The sequence below is a fragment of the Notamacropus eugenii genome, chromosome 1, assembly GCF_028372415.1.
Source record: "Notamacropus eugenii isolate mMacEug1 chromosome 1, mMacEug1.pri_v2, whole genome shotgun sequence".
In the NCBI taxonomy this organism is placed as follows: Eukaryota; Metazoa; Chordata; class Mammalia; order Diprotodontia; family Macropodidae; genus Notamacropus; species Notamacropus eugenii.
The window spans coordinates 395,167,463-395,185,216 of record NC_092872.1 but is presented as its reverse complement, the minus strand read 5'-3'; the positions used below and the strand labels follow the sequence as shown (position 1 = coordinate 395,185,216).

Here is a 17,754-nt window from a genome sequence, read left to right as displayed (position 1 = left end):
TCCTCAGAGTAATATTCCAGTTTAGCTGACTCCTTCAGATTGCATCTGAATTTTTAGAGTCACCAGGAGTAAGGCTAATCCTTGGCCAGTTAATTGCTATCTGCCCTCTAATTCCATCAATTTTGAGAGAACTTCTTCATACCTTATGGAGAGGTGACAGTCTAGATAGGTCTCTGCACTTTCAGACATTAACTTCTTTTAGTTTCTGTTACCTGATTATACACTCTGATTTCACCTGCTGGGCTAGGGCAAACCAAGTGATCAAGTATATCCTGAACAATTCTCTTGCACATACTCATACACACAGATAATTGAAGAGAGAAAAACCTCACATGTCATGATATAAGGAGAGGCTTTCCTTAAGATTTAGTAACTGAGATAAGACTTGAGGTAAGATATGGATTCTAAATAAAGAATAGGAAGTACATTCCAACCATGTGGGGCAACTTGTGCAAAAGAATAGAGAAAGAAGATGGAATTCTGAGTTCAGGAAAAATAATGCATGCACAAGTTTGTCTAAGACATGAAATATGTAAAGGCTAGTAATGTGTAATATATCTGGAAAAATAGGCTGGACCAACACTATTGAAAGTGCTAAGTTGAGATATTTGTAATTTTATCCTAGAGGCTATAGGAAACACTGAATTTTTCTTGAATTGAGTAGAATTATCAGCTATCAACTTCCTCATCCTCCAGTTTATATTACACAGTGCCAACAGTATACAAAAATCTTAGTATCAATATTTTTAAATTTAGTTCTATTTCAAGTGATATTTCCAGAAACAAATCTTTAGGTGAATCAAATTATATATAGCTATATTGTCATAATAATAATAATATAATGGAAAGTTTATGATGATTATTGTAGTATCAGAAAATATGTAGCTATGCCAGTAATGAATTCTACCGTTTATCTAAAATAAAGTATAAATTGTTCAACAAATATTTGTTAAATGACTGTTGTCATGTCTGAGTTCTCGAATGTATTCCTAAAATAGTAGGATGATATCTTATGCTCATCACTATAAGATTAATCCATTTGGCAATTTCTCTTAAACAGCTACTGATTATGGACTCAGTCTTTACCAGGACTCTGACCTCTTTATATGTAGTCTCTATGCTAAAGCTGTCACAAGACATACAATGTCTGGGGCAAGGGCACAGGATTTAGAACTGGAAGAATCATCAGAGTTCACACAGACCAAACTTCTCATTTTATAGATAAAGTAATTGAAATCCAGGGAGGAAAAGAGGTTTCCCCATGGTCATAGAGGTTTTAAGTAATAGAGGTATGGTTTGACCTTAACTCCTCTAACTCCAAATCTAGTGCTATTCTATCACAATACTATATCCCCCTAGACATAAACACCTTTCCTGTTTTCCTGCTTTTCAGTGAATAGCAAAGGGACATGGAAAAAATGACTGTGATGGAAAAGCTTCTCCTTAGGAAACCCAGACAATCATAGGTACCCTTTTCATGTCCTGGAGAATCACCTGAGACTTTTTCACTATGTGAGAAATACAAATTGCCCTAAACATATAAAGGATGTGCACTCTAAGTAAATCTACTTAGCAATGAGCAACATCTCTTCCTCCTCATTGAATATGTTTGTGTAAAAATACACCAGAAAGTACGATTCTGGTAGCACAATAAAACCCAGCACCTGTGGTTCATGCGCCATGGATTACTATCTCGTAAATCACTGCTGACACAACTAGCTTCTATTAACTTGATTCTGACTACTGAACAGGAAGCTGAATATTTAGTTAATAATAACATTTACAACTACTATATTCACAGCTCTCTTGGATGCTGAGTAAGATAGATAAGATATACAGTGTTCAAGGGTCTAGCATCCCCATTTTAGAACTCTTTTTTCTTTCCCTTTTCTAAAAGAACTGGTGAAAGCCAATGATTGACAGCCTCTCTAATCATCTACACCCTTCTCCATCGGTATCTGGGTTTCTGCTAAAAGGGTTTCTGTATTATACTTCATTTCAATTTGCTTCTCTATCTCTGACAGAGTATTGACTTTAAAAATTCTGCCTTCTTTAGACATAGCCATATCTTTTCAAAGTAGGTCCCCTAGCTGCCAAGTTCATGGTACTGAGTCTGTTGGTCTGCTCTTCTCTTCAAGTAATCCTATTTCAAGTTAAGATAGGGTACTGGGAGATTTAGAGCCTCTGTTTTCTGGACCAGGTAAAGGGAAGGTGTATTGACCCAATCCCAATGAAGGCAGAATGCAGAGGTTGCATGCCCTATATCATTACATTGTGGAAGTCAAGAATATTGACACCAAAATTATATGGGCTGAGGTAACTACTTTCCTACCTCTTCAGTAGACTAGGTTCCACTGTACTCTCCAATAGAATACAAGGACCTTGTGAACAGTGGCCTTTTGAGTTTCTGTCAGTACATCTGGCTTAAATTAAGGTATCTCTCTTTTGCAAAAATACCTCACTTCAGGATATGTGCCACTGAAATAAAATTCATTTCATTGTAAAAATGCTGGTGATTCTGGGACTTCAACAAATTATAAATCAAGATTTGTGATTTTCCTTCGTGATTTTGGATCCAATCGCAAGAAAAATATTCCTTCACATATACTGAAGGGGAAAAGCTATTTTTTTTCACATCTATAGCATCTTTCCCTTCAAACTAAAGGTCATAATTATTATAATTGTTATTATTTTCCATCAATGAGCCAATAAGAAAAGGAAATATACTCAGGATCATAAGATCAGAACTGAAGGTACTTTGGAGTATACACACACACACACATACATACACACACACATACAAATACACACACAAGCACACTATTATATCTCATTTGATTGTAAAAACAACTTTTAGGAAGTATATAGAATTATTATCGCCATGATATAGGTAAGGAAAATAAGGCAAACAGTAGTTAAGTGACTTGCAAGGTACTCTATCCATTGCACCATTTGTATTCTATATATTGGTGATATAGTTACATGATATGATATGATAGAGAGAGAGAGAGAGAGAGAGAGAGAGAGAGAGAGAGAGAGAGACAGAAATATTTCTTTAATGTCTTTCCTGATGCAAGCTTTAGATTTTCCCACCGTCTCAAAATTATATCACTCCTGGTATCACTTTTGCAAGATGTTTTAGGGATTGTTTTAAGGAAAGAGAGATTTCCCAGCTTGTTCATTGCTACTACCATTTAGATGTGAATACTTTTTAAATAGGTACTTTTATGATGAGTCAGCAGCCATCTGAAGAAAAAAATGCAAGAACCCAAACTTTTGTACCTAAAATGAAACTCATTCAGGATATAACTTTGAGTGTAGCCAACTGGCCTTGGTTTCATGATAAAAGTATAGAATGTGGTTATTGTAGTAAGTCCTCAGATTTTAGCTTTTTTGGTAGATTAGTATCTCAGATTTTGACATTTTGTGGGATAAGCATCATTCCGTCAGCCAAAAACAGTACAGTTCTTAACACATTTTCTATTGGAAACACGCAAGATTTCATTTCAGTAACTATATTCTAGTACCTTACCATGAGAAGGACATCCACTACACTCCAAAACTATCTTTCCAATAAATTTGGTTCATATCAATAAGTTCTGTATATGAGTTGTCTTTCATTCTCAACTGCCTGCTGTCAATGGCCTATCAAATAAGTCATTTAGAAAATACTTGCTGGAGGGTAGAGCCAAGATGGCAGAGTAGAAAAATGCGTGTACTTTAGCTCTTCCCCCACAGACCATAAAATACCTGTAAAAAATGACTCTAAACAAATCCTAGAGTAGCAAAAGCCACAAAATGACAGAATGAAAGACATTTCCAACCTATGGAAATTGCTGGCAGCAAAGGTCTATCACATGAGGCACAGAATGGAGAGCAGCCCATGGAGTCCACCCCAAACTTGGCCTCACAGAGCAGGAGGGACAGGACTGGAAAAGGCCTCCAGGGCAGAATCCCTATCAGCAGTGGTGGTTCTCAGATCCTTGAACCCATAAACACCAAAGAAAGTTTCGAAGGTCAATGAGAAAGCCTTTTCATTTGAATGAGAAGGTAACATGGTCTGGTCTCACCAGAAGCAGCCACTGCAGCAGCAACATCCATTTTTGGAGTCCTCTGCCTTAAGCTCCTGGGGGAATTGAGAAGTTGATCTGAATCTCAGCCCTGAGCCTGCCCAGGGGTGAGGAGAAAGAGCACTGGCAGAGCTGGAGGCAACTCTGGAGAGGGAATTCTACTACTCACAGATTATGGGCAGAAAAGTTTTTGGTTGCTCCCATACTAGTGCACAGGCCAGAAGAGGAATAAATTCCTCTCCCTTGATTATGCCACCTTGGAGGAACTGAGAACTTATAGGTCCCCAGAATATACCCTCCTCTTGACAAAGGATTCAAAAGTCAAGTAGCTGGCTGGGAAAATGTCCCAAAAAGGGAAAAAGAATAAGACAATAGAAGGATACTTTCCTGGTGAGCAGGTGTTTTCTTCCATTCTTTCAGATGAGGAGGAGCAGTGCATGTCATCAGAGGAAGACTTAGGGGCAAGGGTTTCTGCCCTCCAAAACCTCCAAAGTGGATGTGCAGAGATCTCAGGCCATGGAAGAGCTCAAAAAGGATTTTGAAAATCAAATAAGAGGTGGAGGAAAAATTGGGAAGAGAAATGAGAACAATGCAAGAAAATCATGAAAAGGGAGTCAACAACTTGCTAAAGGAGACCTAAAAAAATGCTGAAGAAAATAATACCCTTAAAAACAGACTAATTCAATTGGTCAAAGAGATCCAAAAAACCAAAGAGGAGAAGAATGTTTTAAAATGCAGATTTAGCCAAATGGAAAAAGAGCTTCAAAAGCTCACTGAAGAAAATAATTCTTCAAAAATTAGAATGGAGCAGATGGAAGCTAATGACTTCATGAGAAACCATGAAATTACAAAACAAAACCAAAAGAATGAAAAGTAGAAGAAAATGTGAAATATCTTATTGGAAAACAACTGATCTGGAAAATAAATCCATGAGAGAAATTTTAAAAAGTATGGAACTACCTGAAAGCCAGGATCAAAAAATGAGCCTAGACATCATCTTTCATGAAATTATGAAGGAAAGCTCCCCTGATATTTTAGAACCAAAAGCTAAAATAAATATTGAAAGAATCCACTGATCATCTCCTGAAAGAAATCTGAAAAAATAAACTCCTAGAAATATTGCACCCAAATTCCAGAGTTTCCAGGTCAAGGGGATAATATTGCAAGCAGCTAGAAAAAAACAATTTGAGTATTGTGGAAATACAATCAGGATAACACAAGATCTATCATCTTCTTCATTAAGGGATAGAAGGACTTGGAATACAATATTCCAGAAGTCAAAGGAACTAGGATTTAAACCAAGAATCATCTCCCAGTAAAACTGAGTATAATACTTCAGAGGAAAAAATGGTTATTCAATGAAATAGAGGACTTTCAAGCATTTTTGATGAAGAAACCAGAATTAAATAAAAAAAATTGACTTTCAAATACAGGAGTCAAGAGAAGCATGAAAATGTAAACAGGAAAGAGAAATCATAAGACGCTTTCTAAAGTTGAACTATATACATTCCTACGTGGAAAGATAATATTTGTAACTCTTGAGACTTTTCTCAATATTTGGGCAGTTGGAGGAATTGTAAGCACACGCACACATGCTCACACACACACACACACACACACACATATAGACAGAGAGCACACGGTGAGTTGAATGAGACCAGATGATATCTAAAAAAATAAAGTTAAGGGTTGAGAGAGGAGTGTATTGGGAGAAGAGAGGGAGAAATGGAATGGGGCAAATTGTCTCTCATAAAACAGGCAAGAGAGGGCTTTTTCAATGGAGAAGAAAGAGGAGGAGGTGAGAGGGAAAGAGTGAAGCTTTCTCTTCACATTTGGCTTGAGGAAGGAAAGACATGTTTACTCAGTTTGGTATGAAGATGTATCTTACACTACAGGAAAGTAGGGGAGAGGGAGACAAGTGGGGTGGGAAGGATGATTGGGGGGAAATGGGAGGAGTGAGTGGTTGAAAGTGGACAATTTTGGGGAGGAACAAGGTCAAGGTAGAGAGTAGAATGGATGGGGGGCAGGATGGGATGGAGGGAAATGTGGTTAGTGTTACATAACATGACTATTACGAAAGTCTTTTGCAAAACTACACATATATTACCTATATTGAGTTGCTTGCCTTCTCCGTGGGGATGGGTGGGGAGGGAGGAAGGGAGAGAAGTTGGAACTCAAAGTTTAAGGAATGAATGTTTAGAACTGTTTTTGCATACCATGGGGAAATAAGAAATACAGGTAATGGGGTATAGAAATCTATCTTGCCCTACAAGAAAAGAGAGAAGATGGGGATAAGGGAAAGGAGCAGTGTGATAGAAGGGAGGGAATATTGAGGGAAGGGGTAATCAGAATACAAGGCATTATGAGGGGGAGGAGAGAGATGGGGAGAAAATTTTGTGGAAATGAATGTTGAAAATTCAAAATAAGTAAACATTTTTTGAAAAAAAAAACTTGATTGGAGGACATGAGAATATATTATTGTTATTATTCAAGTAAAAGAAAAGAAAATATTTGCTGCAAAATGAACAAAAATGGACAGGGAAATCTAACCACTCTTCTTACCTCTACCCAGTCACTGAGCCACTTAAAATTAGATTTCCTTACTTTTTTAATAGTTCCCTAAGACAATAGTCACCAATCCTGAACTAATGGCATCACTCAACTCAATGATTAGGGATAAGTGTAGGCTGTGGTGAACTCAGTATTACTAAAGCTTGGACACCTACAGTTTCTAGTGGGATTGACTTGGGACTGTCCAAGTGACTCAATAAATTTCTTTGGGCCCTGAGCCCTAACCCATCAGTATTTCCTCTTTCATTTATTTGTGCTATTATAATAAGAAAGGCCATCAAATCTCAAAGGATGTGATACTCTGCCAAATAGTTCTTTTGAGTCCTCAGGTAGGCCTGCAAAGAATTTCATCTATATTTCTTCATCCCAACCTAGGATGGCTCTCATCTAGCAATCATTAATGTGACAGTGATACATTAAGCTAATAATATATCAATGACTGTACGTTACTTTTCATCAGAGTAATGCTCAACATTTGTATGATACTTGCTTTAAACTCTTAGTACCTTCCCACCAGTAAACTCTTAGTACCTTCCCACTGAGTAAAAAGGACTGGCAATTCCCCTTATAGTCCCTCTTAATTTGCTATCAAAATGGACACCATTTCTAATCTGCTGTCCTGATGTTACTAAGTCCTATTGAAAACATCAGGCACTTAAGAAAGACAGAGGAGAAGGGGGAGGGAGAGGCAGAGGGTGAGACAGAGGGAGTGGGGGAAGAGTGTGGCAAGGAGAGAGAGAGAGAGAGAGAGAGAGAGAGAGAGAGAGAGAGAGAGAGAGAGAGAGAGAGAGAGAGAGAGAGAGAGAGAGGTTTGTTTCCCTGAAAATTTATGAGTCAAGAAAGTGAGTAGAAATTTGTCTGCAACAGGGACTTTTCTTCCCTAAAATGCCAAAAGCAAGCTGGTCAGTGTAGTTAAATCTTCATGCAAAGACTGTCCGCATTATTTTAGTCTCAGCAGGGTTGTGGAAGCATTCTTCTTAGAAGAGAATATATTATTTTTGTGAAGGCATCACCTCTCAGATGTATGTATACGTATTTGTACATATACTTACATTATACAGATAATACACATTATCTTAGGAAAAACTAAGAACCCAGGCTTATACATCTTATAACTATGGCCTTCATCAATGGAACTGTTTATTCATAGTACCTTAAGTTAAAAGAATAAAGGAAATAGTTTATCCCCTAGAACTTACATTCCTTAAAGGCAGGGATTATTTCATTGCTGTCTTCATATCCCAAGTGCCTCACATAGAACAAAGATGTAATATGTATTTACTCATTGAGGGGGAAATAAGCATTTCTATACAACCTAATATTTGCGAAGCTCTTTATTAGGGAATATTATACAAAATAACTATTGTACAAAATAAAACATAAATTCTTGAGTAGTATGCAAGTCTATTAAAGGTCTAAGTTGTGAAATACTTTTGATTAAGAAATAGTTTATTCTAAAGCACTTTATTACTTAGTTTTAAATTAATTAAAACTCAGATGATGCTTTTGAATTGGAAACATAAATTTCCTTTTCTTGTAATTTCCTTCAAAATTTTTGCCTTTAACTAGAAATGAAACTATAGTTCAAATAAACAATTTAAGACTTTGCATATGCATGTATAGAAGGTTTGGGGTGTTTTTGGTGTAGGTGCTAAAGTGATAGCTAGAATTATCAAAGCTTTTCAACATTGGATTCTGGAGCCATTTTTTAATTTGGATTTTATATACAAAAGCCCATGATGAGTGCTCCTGCAAAACTGAGCCCCTCTTCCTCTTTGATACCATCTGTGATCATATCAACAGGTGTTAATTGTTCTTTTGATAATACCAAAATTAATCCTATTAAGGCTAACAGTAGGAATATGGCCTACTGCAATTTATTTCCCCAGTCCAACTATAAAATGAATTCTTGTTTCCATTTACTTTTCCAACTTATATACTTTAATATCCATACAGTTGTCAGTTCCCCAAAGCTATTCTTACCAAGTACCTATATATAGCATTAAATGAGTCAAATATACTTTGTATGATTAAAATAGATTATTTAGAAGGAGAATGAATTACTCAATAGGTAATATAATTTAACTATATGTATATATAAGTATGTGTATATAGATGGAAAGACGTAAATATATTTTACCTTATTTTGCGCTGATGTGAAATAAAAGAAAATGTTTTTCCCATACAAAAATTAGAAATTTATATTATTTAAATGACTTGAACCAAATTAGAAAAAAAAAAGTAGTGGTAATTAGTGATGAAGTGTAACAAAGTAGAACAACAAATAAGGGAAAATAAGTTTCAACATTGCTTTTGCTTTTTACAAATTGATAATATTTTAATGCTGGAAAATTCTGCTCTCAATGACACAGTAATATGTGTGTATGTATGTATATATGTAAATATATGTTTGCATGTGTGTGTGTGTAAATATATTCAAACTTAAACATTTAATTTTAGGCATTCCATATTTAGACAGCTAGTTTTTAGATTCTTAAGGAGTGATGTACTATCAATCCCAAGTAAAGACAGCCAATATCTATTGCATAAAGTGAACTTTCAATTGAAAACAGAAGTAAAAACAGGACATAATCTCAGAGTATGCCAGCCTTTGATAGCAAGCAATTGATCGATAAACGTAAACCACAACACATACTTACTATATCATGACTGCTTTTCACCACTTGAACTATAAATAAAACTTGCATAAATCCTCTATAGGAACTTCCTTTGTAAAGAAGACTGGTGAGGTCAGATTTGGCAATTAAGCATCGAAAATACGCCATGTTCACTTTAAAAAAAAAAAAAGAATCCCCAGGGGCATCTAGGTGGCACAGTGAATAGAACACTGACCCTGGAGTGAGGAGGATCTGAGTTCAAATTCAGCCTCAGACACTTGACACTTACTAGATGTGCGACCTTGGGCAAGTCACTTAAACCCAATTAGCTTGCCTTCCCCCTCCAAAAAAAAAAAAGGAATCTCCACCTACCAAGTTCAACATCAATTCTCATACTTTTTACACCTCCACTAACAACAAAATAAAAAAGAAATCAACAAACTACTACACTTAATATGGAAAACTACTTTTTTGTACTACTGATTGAAATAAAAAGAAAGAAATGGTGGATATCTGGCAGATTTACTTCTGTTGGTCAGAAAGAACTTGGACAGATAGCTGGGGATAACATATCTGTTCATTTTAAACAAAGTTTAGAACTTTGTGCCCCAAAACTCCCCTGAGTTTTTTGGTTCACTAGTGGATTTTATAATTTATTAAGAACTCATAAACCACCAAATTGGGACCAAAATGTATTATTAGTTAGGGGATACAGTGGGTAGATTACCAGGCCTGGAATAAGAGGTTCTTGTTACTGATTCATTTTTCAGTCATGTCTGATTCTCCATGACCCCATTTTGGGGTTTTCTCGGCAGAGACACTGCAATGGCTTCCCATTTCCTTCTCCTGTTCATTTTACAGAGGAGGGGCCAGAAGCAAACAGGGTGAAGACTTGTCTAGGATCACACAGCTAGAACTCGAGAAGATGAATACTCCTGCCTCCAGGCCCAGCACTCTATCCAGTATGCTACCTAGTTGCCCAGGATAGACCTGAGTTCAAATCTAACCTTAGGCACTTACTAGCTAAGTGACCCTGGGCAAGTCACTTAACCTCTGTTTGCATTAGTTCAGCTGTATATTAGGGACAATAAAAATGCCTATCTCACAGGTTCTTGTGAGGTTCAAACAAGATTTTTATAAAATGCTTAGCATAATACCTGGCAGACAGTACATACTATTTAAATGCTTATTCCTTTCCCTCCTAGACATAACCTACTAATCTATTGCTACAGTTTACATGCACATACATATAAACATATGCATGCACATTCACATATGTGTATTATCCATATAATGTAAGTATATATACAGATATATATATATGTATATATATATATATACATGCATACATATGAGAGATGATGCCTTCATAAAAATAATTCAAAAGAACTTTCATTTAAAATAAACTGTCAATGAATTATATCAACATTCTCTTCCTCAAAATGAAATGTAAATGGGGCAGAAACACACACACACAAAAGGGGGTTTAAGAAAAGGGTACAACATAAGCTACATAATTCACCAAAACTGATAGGGCAAATTTATTTTTCAATACTCTATTTGTACTAAATAGCTTGCAACAGATTGCATAAAGATCTGTTTTTCTTGGGTGTTATCTAGTAAGTGCGTCTACATATTTTCAGTGAATTAGCAAAAAAAAAAAAAAAAATCCCACCAAATAGAAATGAAAGGAGAGCGGGGGAGAGTTGGTTTAACATATGGTAGTGCAAAGTGCAAGCAACCACAGTTTTCTCCTACTACCATATTTATTTACAAATCAAATCAAGTTAAATACATACTATTTTAGTTTGTTTAATTTGATTTTCTCCCTCTGAATTTTAAAGTGCAGAATTTTGGGCTCATCATTTTCTAACAAAAAAGAGCTTTTGCAAAATAAAGATATAGTTTGGATTAGAGACGTTTTGTTTTTCCTCATTTGGAAAGTTAGAAAATTTTGAAAATATTTGGTGTTTTGACTGGTAAACAAAGAAATCCCTTAATAAAAGTAATATTAATTATTTTCTACATACCTACATAGCTTTTTTTTTTAAAAACATATTCTCATAACTAGCTGCTTCAAATTTCCAGTAGCAGAAATTGTGTAGGGGAAACCAAGTGGCTTAGTGATAGAACACCAGCCCTGGAGTCAGGAGGACCAGAGTTCAAATATAGCCTTAGAGCATACTTCTGACACTTTCTAGCTGTGTGACACTGGGCAAGTAAGTCACTTAACTTCAACTGCCTCACCCCGCCCCCCCAAAAAAAGAAAAAGGAAGAAATTGTGTTATTGATCCACGGTAGATTAAAATGTGATGTAATGTGAAGGTCTCTGGTTCTGGGGTCAGAGGCCAAACATTCTAATCTTGATTGAGATTTACTGTAGTTACGATGTTGGTCTACTCACTTAATTTAGGTAAGCCTGAGGTTTCATCGTAGAAAACGAAGGATTTGAAACATATGGCCTCTGAGGTTCCTTTGGGCTCTAACTCTTATGAATCATGATTCACGATCCAAGAAAATAACAAATTCTTAGCACCTTATGACTTCTGCAGCGTGAGAACTCCCTCCACCAATAGCAGTATCAACTCCTTTATGACATAATAGTTTTATCCAGTTACCAAGGTGTCAAAAATGTTAAATGTCTTACCCATGATTACATAACTAACAAGTGTCAATGGGAAAATCTGAACCTGGATTTTTCTGACTCCAAGTTCAGTGCTCTATCCATTCTGCCAGTCTTCTTCAGATAGCATTATAGGAGGTTCCTATTATATGAATATAATTGATAACAGGTAGTAGGTACATAAAGTAATCCATCTAAAACCAGAATTTCAGACTAAGGATTTAGTCAATAAGGACATATTAGTGAGTAAACAAGTATTTATCAAGTGTTTATTACTTGGAGGAGGAGAAAGGTCTTTTTCAAAATTTATCTTGAAAAATTAAATTTAAAATTATGAAAGTTTGTTTCATATTACATTTAAACAAACTTTATGATGATTGCTCCTATGTATTAATTCTTTGAATGAATAATGAATTAAATATTGATTGAGGGAGCATATAGTTTTTCTAAGAAAGAAATATATGCCATAGTATAATATCCTTCACTTCACATTTTATTTTTGACAGAATCATAGAGAAAGTCATTGTAGCAAAAATGTATAAGCAGTCTAGAGCATAGTCAAGATGGTAGAACTGAGGCAGCAACCAAGCCAAATTTTCACAAGATTCTCCTCCAAGCAACTTTAAAATAATTGCTCACATCTAATTTTGGAGAGGCAGAGCTGACCAAAGGTCAGAGTAAGGCACTTTTTCCCCTCAGCCTAAGACAACTTAGGAAGGATCTGGGCCATTAGGGTAGGGGGCAGCCCAGAGTACACCAAGTGGCAGCACTAGGGGCAGGCCATGGCATCGTGGATGTTGGAGGTGGCTGTGACATCAGTAGCATTAGCTTAGGGAGCTCTTGGCCCAGGGACAGTAAGAATGCCAGAGAACTGGTCGGAAAGATATTACAGGGACCTTACTGTCAGTGGATGCAGGTGGTATTGATTGGCAACCCTATTAACCATTTGCAATTCCAGGGCAGAAAGGAGCATTTGTGTTTGGTTATAAGGAAGCAGAGACCCTGGTTGCAGTTCCAGGGCAGAGAGGAACACTAAGATTTGTGGCTGCCAAGGAACAGGGGCCCAAATCAGGAGAGCAATGACCACTTCTCTTCTCAGATCACAGAAACTTAGAAGCACTAAAAACCTTCAGACCCCCCAAAACCAACTCTGAAAACAGCAGCACAAAACAGCCTGAAGCTTTGTACACTGCTGAAGTGGACTACATAAATACACACACACACACACACACACACATCACCCCCTCTCAATATCATTAGCTGTCAGTCATTTTCAATATCAAAGGATAAGGAAAGGCCCCTTTTGAAAATTAATGAATATTTTTAACTTCTGATGATATCGTTAGTGAGGCAGTATGGATATAGATCTGTCCTCAGAGTTTGTAAGATCTAAGGTGATGTTTTGCTTCTGACATATTCTGGCTATGTGACCCAGTGCAAGTCTATTAACTTCTTCTCCGTGCATCCAGGCAAATCTCTAAAACTATAAATTGCAGAGCAGGTGCCAGTATTGGAAGAGAAAATTTACTCACTACAAGGTAAGGTCATCACATCTCCAACGAAATTGCAGATCAGATCTGGACCAGAGTAGAACAGCAAATTTAAATGTTAGGACTAAATAAATATTTTTTATCTCCGCCTCATTCACTTAAATTATTTAAGTCAGTTAAATGTCAGTTTCTTAAATGGTTCTGCACAATATATCTTCTTTAATAATTTTCTGATTAAAAAGATTTTAATCAGATATGAGTTGAATCTGAACATTTGTTACTGGAATTTAAACTTTAGTGTAATCATTTATAGATACAGACCATAACTGAATAGTGTGGCCTTAAATATATCTCTCTTCTAGGCCTCTTTTTGCACAGAATATAACTCTTGACTCTTCAGAATATAATGGTGTGTTGCTCCCTTCTTGATCCCATTTCTTTTTCAAAGGGAAGTTATTTAGAAGCCCTTGATCTCTCCAAAGGTATCAATCATCTCTTAATTGCCAAGTTTCTCAATTTTCCCTTTTCTTGACTTCTCTGCTTTTGATATTACTGATTACCTTCACTTCTTGGACAGTCTTTCCTCTCAAGTGTTTCATGACATTTTTCTCTATTGTTTTCCTCCTAAGCATTTGACCACTCCTCAAGACATTTTGTTGAGTTATTATCCATATTATGGGCACAAACTGTAAGTGATCCCCCAGACTTTGTCCTTGGCCTTCTCTTTCTACATTTTCTCTCAGTGAATTCTTCAATTCCTACGAGTTTATTCAGCATCTTTTGTAAATGATTTTCAATTCTATACACTCAGCCCTAGTTTCAGTCAAGAGCTCTAGTCCTGGCATTAACCAATGCCTATTGAACATTCAAACTGGACATCCTATAGGAATCAAAAAGTCAAAATGTCAAAAACAAAACTCATTATGTTTCCTCTAATTCTCATAAGTTTTCCAAACTTCCCTATTTCTGTCCAGGGTGCACCATTCATCGAGGCACCAAGGTTCACAAACTCCAGGTCAATCTCTGCTCCTTACTCTCCCTCAGGCCACATGTCTAGTCAGCTGCCAAGTTTTGTTGTTGCTACATCTACAATATCTCATGTACCCAACCTACTTTTTTTTCCCACTCTCACAAATTCAGGTCAGATTCAACTTGTATATGAGGACTTTCCTGGTTCAAATTAACCTCTATTTTATATAGATTTTTTACATATCTATATTGCCTTCCCCAATAAAATGTCAAGGATGGAGACTGTTTCATTTTTATCTTTGTATTCCAGCACCTAACCTAGTTCTGGCACTTAATAAGGATTTTTTAACTATTAATTTTACAAAATGAATCATTTCTCCTGATTTTTGTTAATTCATAGAAAAACAGTAACCAATTGTTTTATAACAATATTTTTAATTCCTTTCTAGCTGAATATGGCCAAGTCCTTCTTATAGTGATTAAAACGTATTTTCAAAGTCATTTGCCACCATTTCTAGATTCCTAACTTTCCATTTAAGGAAATCTATATTTTACTGATTTTTCACATTAACTTCTAAATACTCATCTCAGTTCTAACATTTTAAAGCTTTTAGCTCTTTTTTCCCCAAAATTTATCCTGTGTAAAAACTTATCTGCTATACATGGCTTCCACTATTGTTCTAATTATCTATTTACAGTGACATCATCTTGGTTTAAGCTGTTAAATAATCTAATGCCTATCTTGCTGAAAAATACCCTTCTTCAAAGGAAAGATAATTTATTACCCATTTTAAATTAAACAAGGGTGAAATCCATTAATCAATATATTTAAAACTATATACTTTCTTTGGGCAGTCACATGGTACATAGAGTCAAGAAGACCTGAGTTTAAATCTATCATCAAACAATTAGCAACCGTGTGACCCTTGTGTGTCACTTAACTTCTGTCCACCTCAGTTTTCTCCTCTGTAAAATGGGAACAAAAAGAATATTACCCATCTATCTCTTAATATTTGTAAAGTGATTACAAACCATAAATATTAGTGTGGGTATTCTCTTCATCAATATAGGTGATAGCTTATCTATATTTTTACAAGATAGTTTATTCAATTCCCTTTATGTGAGTTATCTTCCACATAAGTGGAAAAGTGTTATCTATTTTAAAAAAAAGGTCCAGCCATGTTATGCAAACCACTTCATTATTATGTTTGTCATCAATGCTTTCTCTATAAGCCTCTCCTTATAGATATGGAATTTGTCAACAAAAGCCATAGGATGTGGTCTTGGGCCTGTCCTCAGAGCTTTTCAAGCTTGGCAGTATTGTTCATAGGTCTAGCCACTGGTAAAACCTTTAATATCTCAAAGTCAGAAGTCACCCAGCACAATGGCACAGTAGTTGTTTCAGAATAACTGTTTAAATTAACAATTTCAAATAAGAGAAATATACGTCAAAATGACCATTAAAGTTGATGTAAAAAGACAAATATCAAACAAGGTCAAAGTCTCATGTATGAATATCATAGAATTGAAATCAATAAAGGTTCTTCAATATAGACCCCATACCCAGCCTACTTTCCATGTGGGTGTAGATAGCACAGGAAACCTCACCCATTTAGGTTTTAGGGTTTAGTTTTGGTACCCTACTTGGGCTCCCAGGGTAGTGACCCAGTTTATGCCATAAATGGTAGAAAATACTGATTTTACCCAGTAACCCAAAGGAAAAGTGGCATAAGGTGAAGGAATGCAGAGCCAGACAGAAAAACCTGTAAAGAGAAGATATTAGGATTAAAATAGAAGCTGAGAATCAGAATTCTCAAAGAAGAAAAAAACTGTTAAACAAAGTAGACAAAAGTCATAGACTCTGTTAAAGAAAATATTAGCTTTAGAAATAAAAAAAAATGAAAGAGAATTTGGCAGAGATGTAAAGTACATCAACTTTGAAAAAAATAATACACAAAGCAAAGTTATTGATCCTAAAGATTCAAAGATGTGGCTTAAGGAACATAGCTCTTCTCAGGCCCCCCATGCCAAATATATGTGTGTATTTATGTATGTATATATGTATATCATATATGTACACATATATACAGACATATTTTTAAAATCTAACATGTTTCACATAAATGTTAATAAATTTAAATATTTAATGTATTTACAAATTAGAAAATAACATGCTAGAGAAAATGCTATAAGAAAACTGTCTACTGCTTTTGAATAACATGACAGATGATTAATCCAATCCTATACATATAACCATCTGGGGGAAAGACCCACTCTTGAAACTCTTGAAACTCCTGAAACTCCATGGCATTTAATGGCTAAAGTTTACCATTTCTCAACATTACATTTATTGCAGATAGCTGAAAAACCTGTAGGTATGAAGGAAAATTTTTTCAAATAACACGTGTTTATACAGTGGTGGTGAGAAATCAGAGAAGATTTCAATGTTAATCTATAACCATTTATTAAATGCCTACTATATATCAGACTCTATGTTTTTGCTAAGGCAAAAGAACTCAAGATATATGCCAAAATAACCTATCCTGCAAAAATGAACTTAATCACCAATTTAGAAAGGATATAACTTCAAGTAAATGGGTCATTTGAGGCATTTCTGAATATATAATACTCCTACACATGTAATATATGAGCAGATGATTATTTCCAAACATTCCAAAGAAGAGCAAAATAATGAGAGAGAGAGAGAGACAGAGAGACACACAGAGAGAGAGAGACAGAGAGAGAGAGAGAGAGAGAGAGAGGAGAGAGAGAGAGAGAGAGAGAGAGAGAGAGAGAAAGAGACAGAGAGAGAGAGAGAGAGACAGAGAGAGAGACAGAGAGAGAGAGAGAAAGAGAGAGAGAGAGAAACAGAGACAGAGAGAAAGAGAGAGAGAGACAGAGAGAAAGAGAGAGACAGAGAGACAGAGACAGAGAGAGAGAGACAGAGGGAGAGAGAGACAGAGAGAGAGAGACAGAGAGAGAGACAGAGAGGAGTACAAATATCAGAAAAGGATTAATGAAAAATAAATTATGTCATTTTCTAGTTTTTAAAAAATGTGGTTGGGTCAATAGACAAAGGAAAGGACACAATCATTTTAAAAAACCTCTTCTACCTGTCCTAGCCAGTATTCACCCACTTCATTATTCTGTGTTCTAGAATTTAAATAATAGGCTGGTATCTTATATGGATATTTAAAATGTTGCAATGTCTATATGCTTAATATGAGCATAAATTAATAATCTACTTTTGATATTTGACAATATTTACTTGCTAAATGCAGAGTCATTCATCCTGTCTCTGTTTAGAGTCTTGGTAATGGCAAGTGGGAATATATTGAGGAGATTCACAGGGTTTCTTGCTGTTTTTTTCTTCCCCAAGAAAGAGAGATCCAGAGAAACAGAACAGAAATACA

The 17,754-nt window shown here is 35.7% G+C and overlaps 1 long non-coding RNA gene across 2 annotated transcripts in view; it reads right to left on the bottom strand.

Annotated features, from left to right (window-relative positions):
- Positions 1-11,788, bottom strand: part of LOC140518609 (uncharacterized) — a 321,838-nt gene extending 310,050 nt beyond the window's left edge. For both annotated transcript variants that reach the window (XR_011971965.1, XR_011971966.1), the window contains exon 1: positions 11,664-11,788. This is a non-coding gene — a long non-coding RNA (uncharacterized lncRNA). The remainder of the gene's footprint in view (positions 1-11,663) is intronic.
- Positions 11,789-17,754: the final 5,966 nt, after the last annotated feature.